The sequence below is a fragment of the Rhincodon typus genome, chromosome 3 (genome assembly GCF_021869965.1).
Source record: "Rhincodon typus isolate 14 chromosome 3, sRhiTyp1.1, whole genome shotgun sequence".
Classification (NCBI taxonomy): Eukaryota; Metazoa; Chordata; class Chondrichthyes; order Orectolobiformes; family Rhincodontidae; genus Rhincodon; species Rhincodon typus.
In genome coordinates this window covers 68127434-68144499 of record NC_063334.1, presented here as the reverse complement: position 1 = coordinate 68144499, position 17066 = coordinate 68127434, and the positions used below count along the sequence as shown (strand labels likewise).

Sequence of the window (17066 nt, the reverse complement as noted above, 5' to 3'; positions counted from 1 at the left end):
TAAAGATTACCAGAAGGTCCATCTCAAAAATCCACTGTGCATTCAGGCAGGTAACATATTAAAAAGCTCAGCATCCCTTATTGCCAATTACATTAGCAAAAGCAGCATGAGTAGTTAAATATCTATTTAAATAAGACAGAAAATGACTCCATCCTGACCATTCCTGACCATTACTTGTGAGCCTGTTGAGAATAGGCAAACATCCTGAAATGTTCAAAGAACATGTGAATCTCCATTTACACATTTGAAATCGATACCTGTCAACTTAAGGTGAGGCAGTGGTGTCGCAGTAATGTCACTGCACGAAGAACTCAGACTCCTGTTCTAATGATGTAGGCTTAAATCCCACTACGGCAAATGGTGAACTTTGATTTCAATAAAAATCTGGAATTAAAAAGCTTGCCTAATAGCAACCATGGGCTGAATCTCAGGTTTTCTTGGCTAAGTACAAGCTGCATTGAGTTTTTTGAGGGATTCTCACCGTATCTTACCAAATGCATCACATGGTACTTTTCAAGTCCAATTCTAGACCCAAAGTACCCATACCATTTTCAGAAAAAAAACTCGTCGTTCGTCCAATGTCTACCAAAAGCCCGTATCCCTTACAGCCACGCCATCTTTAAAATTCTGCTCTGAATCTGCGCAAGTACGAGCAATCCTATGTTCTCCCTCACAAGCAACGCAACATAATGCAGCAGCCATGAAGCAATGCTGCTCATGGAACATAAGTCACATGGCTGACACTCACTTGCAAATAAAACTCTATTCCTTCACCCTAGTCACTGGTAACCACTGCACCACAAAGTTTAGCTCTCCTTAGCTGCATCCTGTCATAACATTGTGTGTAAGTCACCGTTACTCTATCCCAATACTGACTGGACACCCACACCTTGTCATTCTCTGGTAGGGCAACAGCACATACAGGAAAAACATAAAAAACATGAGCTTTTAATGGCAGCCACCAAAGTGAACACAAACAAAACAGGTTAAGGCTACAATGTGCCCCACAATGCAAACCAAAAACTGGTATCATGATCACCGACTATTCTACAGACCACAGTGATCTGCTGCACCCAGCTCTCCTCTACTAGAACTGGGTATCAACCAGGTCCTGTCTGGATTGCAGCGCTTGATACAATTAAGCTTTGTTATCTGTAAGGAGAGCTTCCTCTAGCTCAAATTCTTCATCCTTCTCAGATGGCTGCTCCTGTTCCCATCTCAGACCCACAACAGTCGTTCAAATTATCACTGAATTCATTCAGTTTATCATCATAGTTACATGAAATGGGTGGCACAGTGGCTCAGTGGTTGGCACTGCTGCCTCACAGCACCAGGGACCTGGGTTCGATTCCACCCTCGGGCGACTGTCTGTGTGGAGTTTGCACATTCTCCCCTTGTCTGCGTGGGTTTCCTCCAGGTGCTCCGGTTTCCTCCTACAGTCCAAAGATGTTACAGGTTAAGTGGATTGGCCATGTTAAATTGCCCATAATGTCCAGAGAAGTGTTGACTGGGTGCACTAGCCATGGGGAATGCAGGATTACAGGGATAGGATAGGAAGGTGGGTCTGGGTGGGATGTTCTTCGAAGGGTCGATGTGGACTCGGTGGGATGAATGGCCTGCTTCCACACTGTAGAGACTCTATGATCCTATAAAATATGATGTTTCCCTCTTCCCACATAAAACTTGGAAGTTCCACAAATGATAGGACAGCTTTGGCCAGTGTTAACCTCTTTTAAAGTCATTGCTGCCAACTTCTGCCATCAACAAGATGGCAATGCCAGGTTTTCAAGCACCAACAGTATGGTGCAATCAACCTTTGATTAACATTTGATACCTAAGTATGTTCACTCTGCATGTATTGCATGTGAACAAAGATTTGATTACAAATGAAAGATAACCGACGTTTGAAAATGCCGGATTCATGTATCTGCCCCTACAATATCCCAGCATTCAGCAAGATGTAGAGGCTGCACTTTTCCTCAACAAACTGACACTGACCCCATTGTCCCAATCATTTTTGAGTTGCATTTCACACCTAGAGAACACCAAGTGATGGCAGAGAATGCAGCTCACTGTGGAAACTGTCACTTTTACCTCGATGTTTCCTGACAGCCCATTCCATCCATTTAACATTTAATTGCCAACTCACCACTGCCTAGCGAGAAACCCACCTCACTGCTTAACAACTTTGCTACTAATATCAAGATAGGCCTCCCTGGACTTTTTCACCCCATTCTGCTACAAATCTCACCATAGCCTACATCACTGAGAACCCTATAAGATTCTGCTGCCCGTAACCATTGTCAATTGTTGTAAAATTTTGTTTGCTAACTTTTTTTAAGGAGGTAAATCTGCCATGCTCATCTGGTGTGGCCTATATGGGACTCCAGACCTATAGAAACGTGCTTGATTCCTAACTACTCTCTGGGCAATTACGATAACAAATGCTGCCACATCCATTGACAGGCACATCCTATGAATGAAATAAAATTCTGACAGACCCCCTGGGTGCCTGAAAGTAAGAGCAATAGGCCATTCAATTGCACAATCCTAAACTGCCAATGAGTTCATGACTAGTTGGTTGCCTAAAGTCATCCATCCTCTGTGGCTTCATTTCTCTATGCCATTGGTGAGCCAAAATCTTTTAGTCTCAGCTTTAAAATGATTAATTAAGGTAACATGATTACTTTTAATTGTGAGAGAGTTCCTCATTTAAACTATCCTTTGCTTTTAACTTCACTCCTATTAGAAATGGCTCTGATTTAAGATTATGCCACCTTGTCCCAGACACAACAGCAGAATATAATTTTCCTATAATACTTCCAAAATCTCACAAACTGCAACCAAATGATCCCCCTTGATTTTCTATATTCAACAAATATAAAACTAGTTTTAGTGAACTCTCCTTGTAATCAAACCCTTTGTTTCTGGAAGTACACTGCTGAATCTGCACAACCTCCCTTCAAAAACCAAGGTCAGAAATCACACAACACCAGGTTATAGTCCAACACGTTTATTTGAAAACACAAGCTTTCAGAACCTCGCTCCTTGTTCAGGTGTCAGCGAAAGAGGGGGTATCAGACACAGAATTTATAAGTAAAAGATCAAAGAGTCACACAACTGATGAGGATGTTTATAAACAAACCTAAGATGCTGTTTAAATATTTAATCAGTTAGAATGTTTTAATTGATTAATATATATTTGAATAATCCGAATTTATTTCAAGTCGCTGTCCTGAGAGAACTATAGGTTTTATCAGTGTAGAGAAGAGGTGACATTTTAGGTCAGACAATGCACGTTAGGTGTGAGGCCTTGTTTAGAATCTGTGTGTGTGTTTTAGTTTGGAGTTTGGAGTCAGACTGGTTTTATTTCTAAAGTAGGAATTTATAAAATGCCACATGGACTGACTGTCTATAAATTGTGTACTTTTTGAACAAAATAGAATGTATCCACAAATACAAATTCACCCCATAGATTCACGTGTGTGTGTGTGTGAGAGACAGAGAGAGAGAGAGTGTGTGCGCGGAGGTGGGGGAGACAGAGAGTGAGTGAATGTGTGAGAGAGAGAGAGTGTGTTTGTGTGTGAGAGAGAGAGGGGGGGAAAGAGTCTGTGTGTGGGAGAGCAAGAAAAAAAGTGTGTCAGAGAAAGAGGGGGAGAGTGTGTGTGTGAGTGAGAGAGAGAGCGAGAAAAAAAGTGTGTGTGTGTGTGTGTGTGTAGGAGGCAGAAAGAGTGTGTGTCTGTGTGGGAGAGACAGAGAGTGTGTGTATGTATGCGTGTGTAGGAGAGAGAGAGAGAGACTGTGTGTGTGTGCGTGTGTGTGTTTGTGTCTATGTGGTTGAAATAAACTCAGTCTGATTCCAAACTAAAACACAAACAGATTCTAAACAAGGCCTCACACCTAACATGCATTGTCTGACCTAAACTGTCACCTTTTCTTTACACTGATAAAGCCTTTCGTTCTCTCAGGGTAGTGACTTGAAAGGAATTTGGGGATTTACATATATATATTAATCAATTCAAACCTTCTAACTGATTAAAGATTTAACAGCATCTTAGGCTTGTTTAGTACATCCTCATCAATGATGTGAACCTTTGATCTTTTACTCATAAATTCTGTGTCTGATACTACCTCTCTCACTAACACCTGAACAAGGAGCGAGGCTTCGAAAGCTTGTGTTTCCAAATAAACCTGTTAGACTATAACCTGGTGTTGTGTGATTTCTGACCTTGTCCACCCTAGTACAACACCAGCATCTCCACTTTAAAAACCAATATATTCTTCCGAAGACATGTCACTCAAAAATGTATCTCATAATCCAGGTGTGGTCTTCGTAGTACTGCAATAAAACTTTCTCCTCTTTATATTCTCGCCTGCATTCCCCTGCCTACTAATTTAGTTACTGCCTTCAAAGAAAACATCAGTTAGGTTCATTATGCATGACCTATTATTTAGAAATCCATCTTTGCTCCCTTAATCAGCTCAAATTTCTTAAATGTACAGTTACTTTGTATTTAATTATAGTTTCTAATAACATTTCTACAACAAATGTTAATAAATTACCAGTGAAGCAGGAAGGCAACAGTCAGAGCACCCATGTGGTTTTATATCCTCTTTCCTGCCTTCTCATTGGTTCACAGTGGATGTGGGGAAGGCTGGGTAAAAATCTGGCCTCTGAAGTTCACGTACCACAGCTTCTACCTGAGCTGCTAACTTTGTCTAGCATTTTCTGTTCTTTCCTTTTTTTAAAAAAAAATCATTTTCTGCTCTCAACAATTTATTCATTTATTAGTTAGTTAGATATTAGTTAGTTCTTTTGTGCCATTATTTTTTCTAATTTTGTTTTCTTGCAGGTCTTTCTAACTTTAGTGAATTGAGTCCTTGATCTGTCATTAGTTTCATGAGCATGTCAAGTATATTATCCCCTTTTTCAATCCTCAACGCTGACATAAAACATTTATTCAGCAAATCTTTACTTAGATTCTTAAAATGTCTGCATTAACTTTTATTACTCTTCTCATGTTTATGTGGAGGGTTTTGTGTTAATTGTAATGTCCTTTTAATCTCAGTAAGTACACTGGCAGAGAAAAGAGTTGGAGGGGTGAGGAAGAACTAAAAGAAAATATGTGATGGGTTAGAAGGAAGGAGAGGCTAACTAATAAAAGGAATGAAGGTCCAAGGCAAAACATGGAAGTCCTAATGGTATTGGTGAACAATGTCGTTGAATCTCAAAGGTTGTAAAGTGCCTTACCAAAAGCTAATTTGCTGACCACCGAGAATCTGACAAACTTTAAGTCCTCTCTCATCCCTCAATTATAATCATGGATTCTCTACTAACTGCATTCCCTCCCAAAGTATCCATTTATTCAGAGAATTTGGAGGGTTCTGTTGCAGTGAAGTAAGTAGTTCCTTAGGAAAAGCTAGTCAATTAAAAACCAGTGGAGTTGTTGCCAAGCTAATGTGACTCCTGAGTGGATATTAAACTGACCCCCCAACTTTCCACACACACAAACACACCCCAGCTAGATTACCCCCAGGCCCTGACATGTCAGACACTCCTCCTAGGACTCAACAGCCCCTTCTCCACCACTGGGCTGCAACCCCTGTTGTCCCTCTTCAGAAAATCCAACCCAGTATAGTATGGGATATTTAAAATCTAATATATTAATATATATTAAGTATGGACAACTGGGATCAAGAGAATCTCTTGAACAGTATAAAGAATCTAGGGGCATTCTTAAGAGGAAAATCAGGAGGGCAGTAGAGGATATGAGATAGCCTTGGCAGATAAGTTTAAGGATAATCCAAAGAGATTCCGCAAGTACATGAAGAGCAAAGTAGCAACTAGGGAGAGAATAGGGCCCTTAAAGATTAACAAGGATGCTTATGTGTGGAACCACAGAAGAGGGGAGAGATACTTAATGCATATTTTCTGTCAGTTTTTAAAGTGGAGTAAGAAGTGGACACTAGGGAACTTGGGGAAATAAATATTGATGTCTTGAAAACAGTCCACATTACAGAAGTGAAAATGCTGAAGGTCTTAAAAACATAAAAGTGGATAAATCTCCAGAACCTGATCAAGTGAATCCCAGGGCATTGTGGCAAGCTAAGGAAGAAATTGTAGGGCCCCAAGCAGAGATATTTGTATCATCTACAACTATGGGTGAGGTGCCGGAAGACTGGGGGGTGACTAATATTATGCCTTTTATTTTAAACAAATCTGTAAGGAGAGGCCTGAGAACTATATTCCTGTGAGTCTGACATCAGTGGTGAGTAAGTAGTTGGAGGGGATTCTGGGAGTTAGGATATATGCAATTGGAGAACTGATGAGGAATAGTCAGCTTGGGAAATCATGTCTCACAAACTTGACTGAGTTTTTTTGAGGATGCAAGAAAATTGACTACAAAGTAGTTGGCATTGTTTACATAGACTTTAGTAAAGCCTTTGACAAGGTTCCACATGGTAGACTAAATAGTAAAGTTGAACCACATGGGAATCAGGGAGAGCTTGCTAATTGGAGACAAAATTGGCTTGACGTTAGGAGACAAAGGGTGGCGGTGGAGGTTTTTTTTTTGGACTGAAGGCCTCCGACAAGTGGCGTTCTGAAGGGATCGGTGCTGGGTCCACTTCTGTTTGTCATTTTTTTCAACCATTTGCATGAGAATTTAGGATGGAATGGTTCATAAGTTTGCAGATGACACCAAAATTTGGTGGTATTGTCGAAAGTGAAGAAGGTTAGCTAAGATCACAAAGGCATCTTGATCAATTGGGCCAATGGGCTAAGGAGTGGCAGATGGAATTTAATTTGGATAAATTGCTTTGGCAAATCAAACAAGAGCAGGACTTACACAGTTAATGGGAGAGCCCTGCGTAATGCTGTCGAACAGAGAGCCCTAGGAGTTGGTGTACATAGTTCTACAGTGTAGAAACAGGCCATTTGGCTCAACAAGCCCACACCAACCTTCTGAAGAGCATCCCATCCAGATCCATCCCCTTGCCCTATCCCTGTAATGCTGCATTTCCCATGGCTAAAACACCTAACCACATCCCTGAACACTATGATGTAGTTTATTGAAAATTGCATCACAGGTAGACAGGTTGGTAAGAAGGTCTTTAGCACACTTGACCTCATGGCTGAGGCCATTGAGTATAGAAGTTGGAACGTCATGTTGAGGCTGTACTGAACATTGGTGAGGCCACTTTTGGAGTACTGTGTACAGTTCTGCTCACCCTGTTATAGGAATGATATTATTAATTTGGAGAGGGTTCAGAAAACATTTACCAAAATGTTGCTGGGACTGGAGTGTTTGAGTTATAAAGATCGGCTTGGACATTTTTCACTGGAGTATAGGAGTTTGCGGGATGACATAATAGAGGTTTATAAAATCAGAATGGGCATAGATAAAGTGAACAGCAAAAGTCTTTTCACTAGGGTGGGTGATTTCAAAACTAGGGTACATATTTTTAAGGTGAGAGGAGAAAGTTTTAAAAGAGACCTGAGGGACAACTTTTTTTTTAAACACGGAGAGCAGTTCATATGTGGAATGATCTGCCAGATGAAGCGGTAGATTCAGTTACAGTCACATTGCTTAAAAGACATTTGAGTAGAGGCATGAATGGGAAAGGTTTAGAGGATATGGGCCAAATGCAGGCAAGTGGGACTGGTTTAGTTTAGCATTATGGTCGGCATTGACTGGTTGGACCGAAGGGTCTGTTTTTGTGCTGTATGACTCTATGACTCTATTTCAAGTCTAATAAGACTCCTTTTGTTTCTCTCTCCATGGAAGCTGCCAGACCTGCTGAATTTTTCCAGCATTCTGTGTGTGCATTTCAGATTTCTAGCATTCACAGTACTTTGCTTTCAATGGAATGTTTATCTTCCAGTTATGACTGGCTTACAGCCTTTTTTTTTCCTGTAATGACCATGATGCCATATCCTTTTTACCCTTTCAATTCGTCAATTTACTTCTTATAATCCAAAAATTATGTAGGACCATTATTTAGGCAAGAAATGGTGACCTGTCTGTTTGTACTGATGTTGCCTTTCACAGGCAATTTGACTTGAACGGTTTTGTTTGTGTGGGATCTGTTGTCACAACTTGCATTATTTTAGCTCTAAAATCAGAAAAAAGGTGGGATGATCAGCAATTGAAGCAACATCCACAAAGGGAGAAGCATAACTGATGGGATGAATTTTAATGTGAGCTTTGGAGCCCTGACATCAGGGTGAAATTAAAAAATGTCAGGTACCCACTTGCACTGGCGGCCTTGTAACTGTGCAGCTCCTGACCCTGCCAGTCCGATCAGAGGATTGCTAGCTCTGAAACGTCAACATCTCCACCGGGAAAAGTGGGTCCTGCTGAGGCAGGCCAGAAATATCGGCAGATACTTAACCAGTGGAATTATGGAGAGCAAGGCTGAGAGGGCCCCATGGGATAGAGGAGAAATCCTTTAGCTCCAAAGTGGTTCTGCAGGTAAGCTATATCCGAGAAGCTGCCAGCATTGCAGTGCAGCACTGGCTGCTCTGTTGTCAACACAGTGCTAGCAGCCCTATTGGAAAAGACTCTTTAATAGGCCCTTTGCTTGTACATAGAAGCTGCCCATCATCATGGAGCAGGCAACTGCTCTGCCCCATTGCCACTGCCCACCTGCCTGTTGCTAGAAAAGTTCATCAGCAGTAGGACAGCAACAAGGAGACAGTGCAATGTAGCTCACTGCTGTTTTACTGACCCCTAACCATCTATGCCACTATCCAAATACTTATAAAAGGCAGCCTAATTCAGTGAACTTGCATTGACCTGGAACGTTAACTTTGTCTGTCTCTCTACACAAGTTGACTGGCATATCAAGTATTTGCAACATTTTCTGTCTTTGCTTCAAAATTGGCAGAATCTACAGTAAATGAAATCTAATGAGGTTCTGAGCAACATGAGTTGTTGTGAGATTTGTGGCAGAATAGGATGAGAAGTCTGGCAAGGCTTACCTTAATTTTGGAAATATCTTGCTGCATCTTTTATGCTTTTGACAAGCAGCCTGGAGAGTTTTTCTCGAGTTAGCAAGCAAGTTACCGGTTTGCTTGTCAAATACCATGTTAATGGCCCAACTCAGCTTATTTAGCTTCCTATCTTACCAAATGCACCAAACAAGCTGGTGGTTGAGAAAATTCGACTTGGAAATCAGAGCAGATATCTGGTGAATTGAGTTCACTGCTTGCTTCAAAAGACCTTGATATTGGACACCAGGTATCAACATTTCAGCACATACGCCATGGGAACCAGACACAAACACCCCATGTCCACAGACATAAGCATTCAATATGTGCCAGCCTCTAAGAACTCTCATAGCCCATCTCTTGCAGGGGCACTTTAATACTGCAACTTGAGTTGCACCAGAAACTATCATTGTAATATTGCGCAAGGCCATGCTCAAGAACAGGCATCCTGAGCCTACTTGGATGCTCATAGCATCTCTACATTGCATTGCCTTGTCTTTTTGTGCTTTGTGCCCTCAGTCAGAGATACCAGCCCTATGTTACTATTGTATTGCATGCTGTTTTGTGCAGACACAAAGCTGGGAACGTTGTCACGGCTGCCAGTGCACCTCACTCAAGTCAAAGGGGATAGTGTGTGGTTATGGGAACCTTGCACAGTATGTCAAGGGCAGTGACTGACATCATTCCAGGGGCATAGGCACAGTCAGACAGCAACTCAGGACAGTCAGAGTCAGGATTCTCTCCATAATAAAAGGGAAGGAGCTGAGCGTCAGGAAGCCCACTACCCATCAGATGCCTTATTTTCTTCTGCGAAGTAGAGAGAGGCAGGTATTAAGCAAGATGAAAGTGAGAGTTTTGGTACACAAGGGCAAGGTTTTCTGAACAAGTGACTAGGCAGCACATAAGAAAAGGTTGGTTAGTTTTATCAAGGGATGACAGCGAGTGAGTGAAAGGAGATGTTGCCGCCAATAGTCAGAGTGGTAGATCATGATCCTTGGTGGGAGGTGGGTCCAGTTGCAGAGAGAATGTGAGCTATTGCAGAGAGTTAGTAGCACTACACTGGCTGAGGGCAGAATGCCATTGACCGTCTTCCTACAGAGCTGTCCATACCTCTAGATGGCTGAGAACACTTTAGCCTGTGTGGCAATCTTAGATCAGACTCACAGCATCTAGTGTTGTGGACTCTGCTGCCAGGCATGGGGGTAGGAGAAGTTACACATGTGCACCATTTCATAAAGCAGGACCTCCAGGTCCTTGCCTGCAAAACAAGGCATCAATTTCCCCCTGTCTGCCATGCCCTGGCCAAATGTCAGGAACTAAGCATAGCAGCTCTGGACTAACAATCCTATTTGGATGCACAACAGGCTTTTTAAGGTGTGCCAGAGCAAGGGATGCCAGTAAATTCCAGGATATCCAATAAGTGGCAACTCATTCTTGGAATGACACATGGTAAGATAGAGCTGGAATCAGATGTGAGGGATGCCCTAGGGACAGGCTTGGCAGTTAATGAGGAAAGTTGGCAAGAATACGACAAGAAAATTCATCAGGCCTCGTGGCAGAAACCCCTTTAGAAAACCTGATGTTTATCAGCCCATTCAGTTCATCGATTCAGACCATAATCCTAGCCTTGTTCACGTACAGCCTGACATAGTGCCTGGCAGTCAGGCAGATAGACTGGATCCAGAATCTCACTGTGTGGTGCAACCACCAAAACACCAGACAAAAGGACTCCAACCCCACGCCCTAACGCTCCCCATTTGCTGTTTCTCAACCCACTGGGACCTGTCCAGAATCCAGGATATTTTGGAACATTGCAAGCAAAACATCCAGATTCTCTGCAGCCACGTTTAAGAACATAGTATGCAGGCCATCGGGTCCAAGGGGCTTGTCAGCCTTAAGCCCCATTAGTATTATCATTAGGTTTTCTCTACTGACAGTTTTAAGTGATGCCTATTGATTTTTTGCTAACCATGGGATGGGTTTTGTGTCTTTTACTGCTGTGAAAATGGATACAAAACACTTATTCAAGCTTCTGTCATTTCCTCATTTCCCATTTAAATTCACCTTCACACTTTAAAGGACAACGTTCACTTCAGCTACATTTTGAACTATTAATATTCTTATGGAACCCCTGACAATGTGGCTTGAGATTTGAGATTTTAGATTTCGATTTATTGTCACGTGTGTAAAAATACAGTGAAAAGTGTTTTTTCATGTGCAAAACTCAAAGTGTCACCATGCCCCAGTGCCATCTTAAAACACTGAATATAATGCAAGATTTTACTGCAATAGAGCTCATCTTTCCCTCTTCTTCTTTTTACCCTCCACTAATCCTTCATTCACTTTGTATTTCTTGCTAGTTTTCTTTCATAAACCAAATTTTCCCCCTTTATAACTTTTTAATTAACCTTTGCTAGTTTTGAACATATTCTAAATCTTCTGTCTTACCACTAATGTTAACCGCATTGTATAACTCTTCTTTGAATTTGATATCACCAGCAATGTCCTTAGTTAGGCATGGATGATGCACCCTCTTGGTGGAATCTTGCTTCCTCAGTGGAATATATTTTTGATGGGAGTTATGAAATAGCTCCTCAAATGTCTGCCGTTGCTTCTCTATCATCTTCCCTTGGACATATTTGTCCAGTCTGCTTTAACTAACTCGGTCTTCATGTCCTTGCAAATGGCTTTATTTAAGTTTAATACAGTAGTTACGGATCCACAGTTTTCATATTCAATCAGAGTGTAAAATTCGATGACCCTTTACTGTGAGATCTTTAACCATGAATAATTACACATTACCAGGTCTGAAATAATCTGACCCTTGGGTGGGTTCTGGAACAAGGATTTTCCTAAGAAACTGTTTCACATATTCTCTATGAACTGATCGTCCTGACTACCTTTGCTAATTTGATGTGTCTAATTAATATGAAGATTAAAGTTACCCATAATTGTTGCAGTGCCTCTTTTGCAAGTACTGAATTTATGAACTAACTCTGGACTGGTGAGGTCAGGCCTCCAGGCTGTGCAACTGTATCCACAAGAGATTTGAAATTTCTGGGTTTACTGCTACATGAGCATGGGCTAGGGATTCTCTGCATCCCAAAGCTCTTTAGCAATGACTGTCTGAATGTTAGTTGCTACTTCCATCAAAAGACCTGTACCCCAATTGTTATTCCAGAGTATAAGATGAACATAAATTCTTCAGTCTAAAATAATTTTTCTGAGAGATGCAAACCGCCCAAGATAGGAAATAGAATTGCCAAAATTCAAGTAAGTTCAAATTAGCCTTGGACTGAATACATACACTTGTTGTGTAATAAAGTCTCTAATTCTTTAAATTGTACAAACTAATTTAGCCTAAATTAGATTGGAGTTGGCATTAAAGTGAATTCGGCTGTTTAGTTTCTGTAGTTGCTATCTTTCAGCAGGCTTCATCTAAAGCATTCAAATAAAAGTGCAGCCTAACTAAAAACCAGGTGAAACTGGATTCTCATTAACTGACTCAAATAAGCCATTTGAGTTGAGAGCATAAAAAAATAGCCAATTCAGTGCAGCTTATCAGTTGAGTGCAAGTTACAAATGTGCTGGAGTTGCATGTCTGAAGAGGTTCAGGTTCAGGTTCAGGTTTAGGTTCAGGTTCAGGTTCAGGTTCAGGTTCTTTGGCTAAAGAAAGCAGATGATTGGTGAGTATTTCTAGTTTAAGTCAAAGTAGGATTTTTTTTGTGTTCAGATATCCTTTCTTCTTTTCTTAAACATAGTATTTTAAATATAATTGTGATACTGGTGGTTTGAAAAGTGCAATAAAGTGTAAAATGTGGAGATTTTACAAGTGTAAAGAGCAGGAATGCAAGCATGATTAATGATTTAAATAAAAGATGCCAACGTGGGTGATGTGTTGTAGCTGCCTTCTCTTGTCCTGAACACACTCCCTCTCTATTTTGTTTAAAGCTCTCTCAATAGCCCTGATTATTTGATTCCCTAGGACACTAGTCCCAATGTTTTAAGTGAAGCTGGCCCACCAGAATAAATCCCTTCTACCCCAATACTGATACCAGTACCCTGTGAAATGAAACTTATTCCCCAACATCAATCTTATTGACTTGATTTACTCGATGTTAGTTTGCTTATGTCTCAAGGAGTAATCTGGAGATTACTACCTTGGAAGTTTTGTTGTTTAATTTAGCTCCTAACTTGTTAATTTTAGAAAAAAACCCACTTTCTGGTCCTATCAATGTTGTTGGTACCAATGTGTATGACGATAACTACATCCCTCCCCATCCTCAATTTACTTCCCAGTCCTGATGCACAAGGCAGGCCATACAGCCTTCAGGACTCAGCTGGTCGCAGCTGTAGAGAACAGTATCTATGCTTTTAATGATACTGTCCCCTACATCCTTCCTGCCCCACTTCCACATGGTCAGTTTGCTAATCCTACCTGCAGTCTGTATTCTCATCCACACAACTTGCAAGAACTTTATAACTGTTGGAGAGTTGTAGGGGCCCAGGCTCCTCGAGAGCCAGCACTTGTGTTCAACGACCTCACTCACCTGCAGCCTCACCTTCCTGAAACTTGATCTTTGATCAAGGACAATGACCTAATCTAAGGATGTGAGTGCCTCCTGAACAGAAGAGTTCAGGTAACTTCCACTCTTCTTGATTTGGAACAATGTTCGCAGCTCACACTCCAGCTCCTCAGCTTGGATCTAAAGTTGCTTAAGCTGCAAATTCTTCAAACAGATCAGTTCACTCTGGATCCCTTTGTATTGAGCAACTCCCACAAGCTTTAGGCTCCCAAAGCAAAAGGATATGGCAGCATGGCAGGGCAACAAATTAAATAACAATACCCAGATTGGGACAGGAAGGCACAAAGTGCACAATTATTGAAAAAAAAAGCAGTAAGTTGAATCAAAGGGGGAAAATAAGAGGAAAAATAGCAAAATGATTTAACTGGAAAGAGACTGCAGAAAGTTGCAGTACAAAAAGATTTGGGAGGCCATGTACATGAATCACAACAAGCTAACATCCATGTTCAGCAGGTAATGGGGAAGGCAAATGGAATGTTGGTCTTCACACCAAAAGTTGGGTATAAAAATAGGGAAGTCCTATTAAAACTAAATAAGACACCAGTTAGACTGGAATACTATGAACTGTTTTGGTCTCCTTACCTAAGGAAAGATTTGCTAATATTGGAGACAGCTCAGCAATGGATCAGCAATGGTTTTGGGTATGGAGGGCTTTTCTTATGAGGACAGGTTGAGGAAGATGGGCCTGTACTCATTGGAGGTGACCCTATAGAAACATAAAAAGATTCTTAGGGGGCTTAACAGCATAGGTATGGAGAAGTTGTTCCCCTGGTGGCGAGTTAGGACCAGTGGGCATAATCTCAGAGTAAGTGGTTACCAATTTAAGATGAGGATGTGAAGGAATTTCTTCTCTGAAAGCAGAGTCTGTGGAATGCTTTATTGCTGTTGTGCTAGGTTGTAAAGTATATTCAAGACTGAGGTGGACAATTTTTATTTCAATCAGAACGGGAAACCCCAATGATGGGGGAAAGGCAGGAAATTGGAGTTGAGGATTATCGGAGCAGCCACGATGTCATTGAATAGTGAAGCAGACTTGATTGGCCAAATAGCTTTCTTCTACTTCCTCGTCTTACTACTTACTCCTGTTACTACTTACTTCTGTTATGAGATAAGCAGTAATGCCTGCTCTTTTTAGAAAGCAAGCTGAATAGTGGAGCTTATCCTTGCGGCTAACCTTTTTTTATCGAAGGACAAATATTTGATGCTGACTCCATGCTGTGATTCAAAAAAGAAATCACACTCGGAGATAATATCCATCATCTTGATAAGTGTAAAAATGTTGCCGAAGAATAGACTTTTTTTTTCTAAAATGTTGTTGGTGGCAAAATTATACACAAAATTGAAAAGTGAATTCATAAGTATTTTTGTTCAGTTAAAATAAATCTTGTCACTCTTTTAACGTAGTAAATAATTCAACACCTGAGCAGAATTTCACCTTATTTCTTTTCTCCCTGCAGCTCCTTAAGACTGGAAGGAAAAATTCACATTTCGAAGATACATCAGCTATTTTTGGATTGGTCAGTGCTGCACTGTGACTTCAGCAAATAAGGCTCCCAAACTACGACAAACAAAACAAAGGAGTTGACCCTATGGATTCACAGCATCATTAATGTCAGTGAGACCTGGACCGGATCTTTTCCAGCAGTCTCTATAACAGGCAAAAGTTTAACCTGAGCAATTGTTCCAGTCTGCAGTTCAATTTGCTTCTAAATCGCAGTGAAAGCCTGAAGTAAATCTCCGACTTTTGTTTACTCCCTGTTTTTCTTCACTCCTGAAATATTTATGTGAAGCAATGCTTAAAGAGATCAGCCTTCATATAATCAGTCGTGAAAGCTTTATTCTTGCAATTTGTCATAAAACTAATCCAGTGTTCTCTTCCCTACATAAAAAATAAAGTAAAATAAAATCACTAACACGTGTGAGAAATTAAATGAAATCCTACAAGGGGAAGATGATAAATTTCTTGTGCCACGTGGAACCAAGGATATGTTTACATGTCAGTGAAATGAATTCTACATGTTGAGAACCATTGAGAAGTGGCAGAAGCTTTTACTGTTCACAGGGAAAAGTAATGTCTCCTGTTCTGTGCTCATTCTTTAAGCCATAGCAAATGAAAGCATCAAATGCTGATGGCGATTGTGGCATTCCTTCCCTTGTCATCATATCAGGTGATAATTCCAGGACACAAAGCTATTGCCGATGCTCAGAAACTGCATCTCAGTGCTCTTCTAATATTTGCACTGTCACTTTCATTCAGGGTAATGATGTGTGGAGTTACTTGCACAGATGGCCTCTTGAGATCTGCAACAAGGATGCAGAATCTGGCTGGGCTTTACCAACTAAAGAATATGATTTGCACTTCTCTTCAATTCCAGTGGGTGGAATCTATATAAAAAATTAAATTGTCTTTCATTTCCTTTCCAACCTTATGAAATGAAGTCTCATAGCTGCACAGTGGACAATAGAACAAATGTTATCTCCCCTCACATTATAAATCAGATTTTATATAATACATGAAACATTGGACAATAAAGGAGAACAATTCATACAGGACTTGACAGACATTGACTATGCTGTGGATTTAAAAACAATGCATTAATTTGTCACAATAATATGAAATGCATTTGTTATGTTAAATGGGATCTGCAGGATTTATAAATTTAATGGAACTTGGATTCAGAAAGAATGCACAGATATTGACAAGTAAAGCACTTTAGTTACATTTTTAAGTTTTGTATTTTTATAAGTCACCATTATCAACCCTTGTTTGGCTGTCATTTGAAGACTTCAATGTTACTCATCATGCTTATGTTTGTATGTTATTATTTGCAAGCAGGTGAAATTTTTTTGTTTTACTTTTAAACAAATAAAACCTAAGAAAGTAATGTATAGATTTTAAATAGAAGGCTTCAAGATATATTTCTTCTACTCATGGAAAATGCAAACAATGTATTTTGTAATTTTAGAGTTTTAAAATTGAAAGAGGTTATTTTATTATTAAAGGCCTGGTATATGATATTAGTTAGACAGCAAGTAACAGAAAGAAAACTTTTCATATTCTTACCTAAATCAAAACTGCTTGTCGTAAAAAAGCAACAGGAAAAAAAAAGTTTAAAAAAAATCAATTCTTCATGTAAATGTTCAGATTCACAGTTCTCTCTAGGTTGCTGCATACACATTTTCCTGTGTTAATCAAAAAATAATCCAACATTAAATAGTTTTCAACAAACTGGTCTCAAGTGCATGTTTGTGAATTTACTCCTTTTAGAGATATAAAATATTTTGCATGTTGTGAGATTTTTTCTGCACTTCAATTCAAGCCATGAAATACTTCTGTATTTGCTATTACAGAATCACTACACCATAATAACAAATTGCATGACGGAATTTAAAATAAAAGAAAAGGTTTGACCTGGTGACATTTATTTTATAAATGTAACAGTGGGAAATTTTGCACCTTTCATCTTTTGGAGTCATAGAGTCATAGA

General features: G+C 40.1%; 1 protein-coding gene across 1 annotated transcript in view; it reads left to right on the top strand.

Moving 5' to 3' along the window:
• The window catches only part of prr16 (proline rich 16), a 220487-nt gene extending 203744 nt beyond the window's left edge, over positions 1-16743 (top strand). Inside the window, exon 4 of the mRNA XM_048595109.1 lies at positions 15036-16743. The gene's annotated coding sequence lies outside the window, so the exon portion shown is untranslated. The remainder of the gene's footprint in view (positions 1-15035) is intronic.
• Positions 16744-17066: the final 323 nt, after the last annotated feature.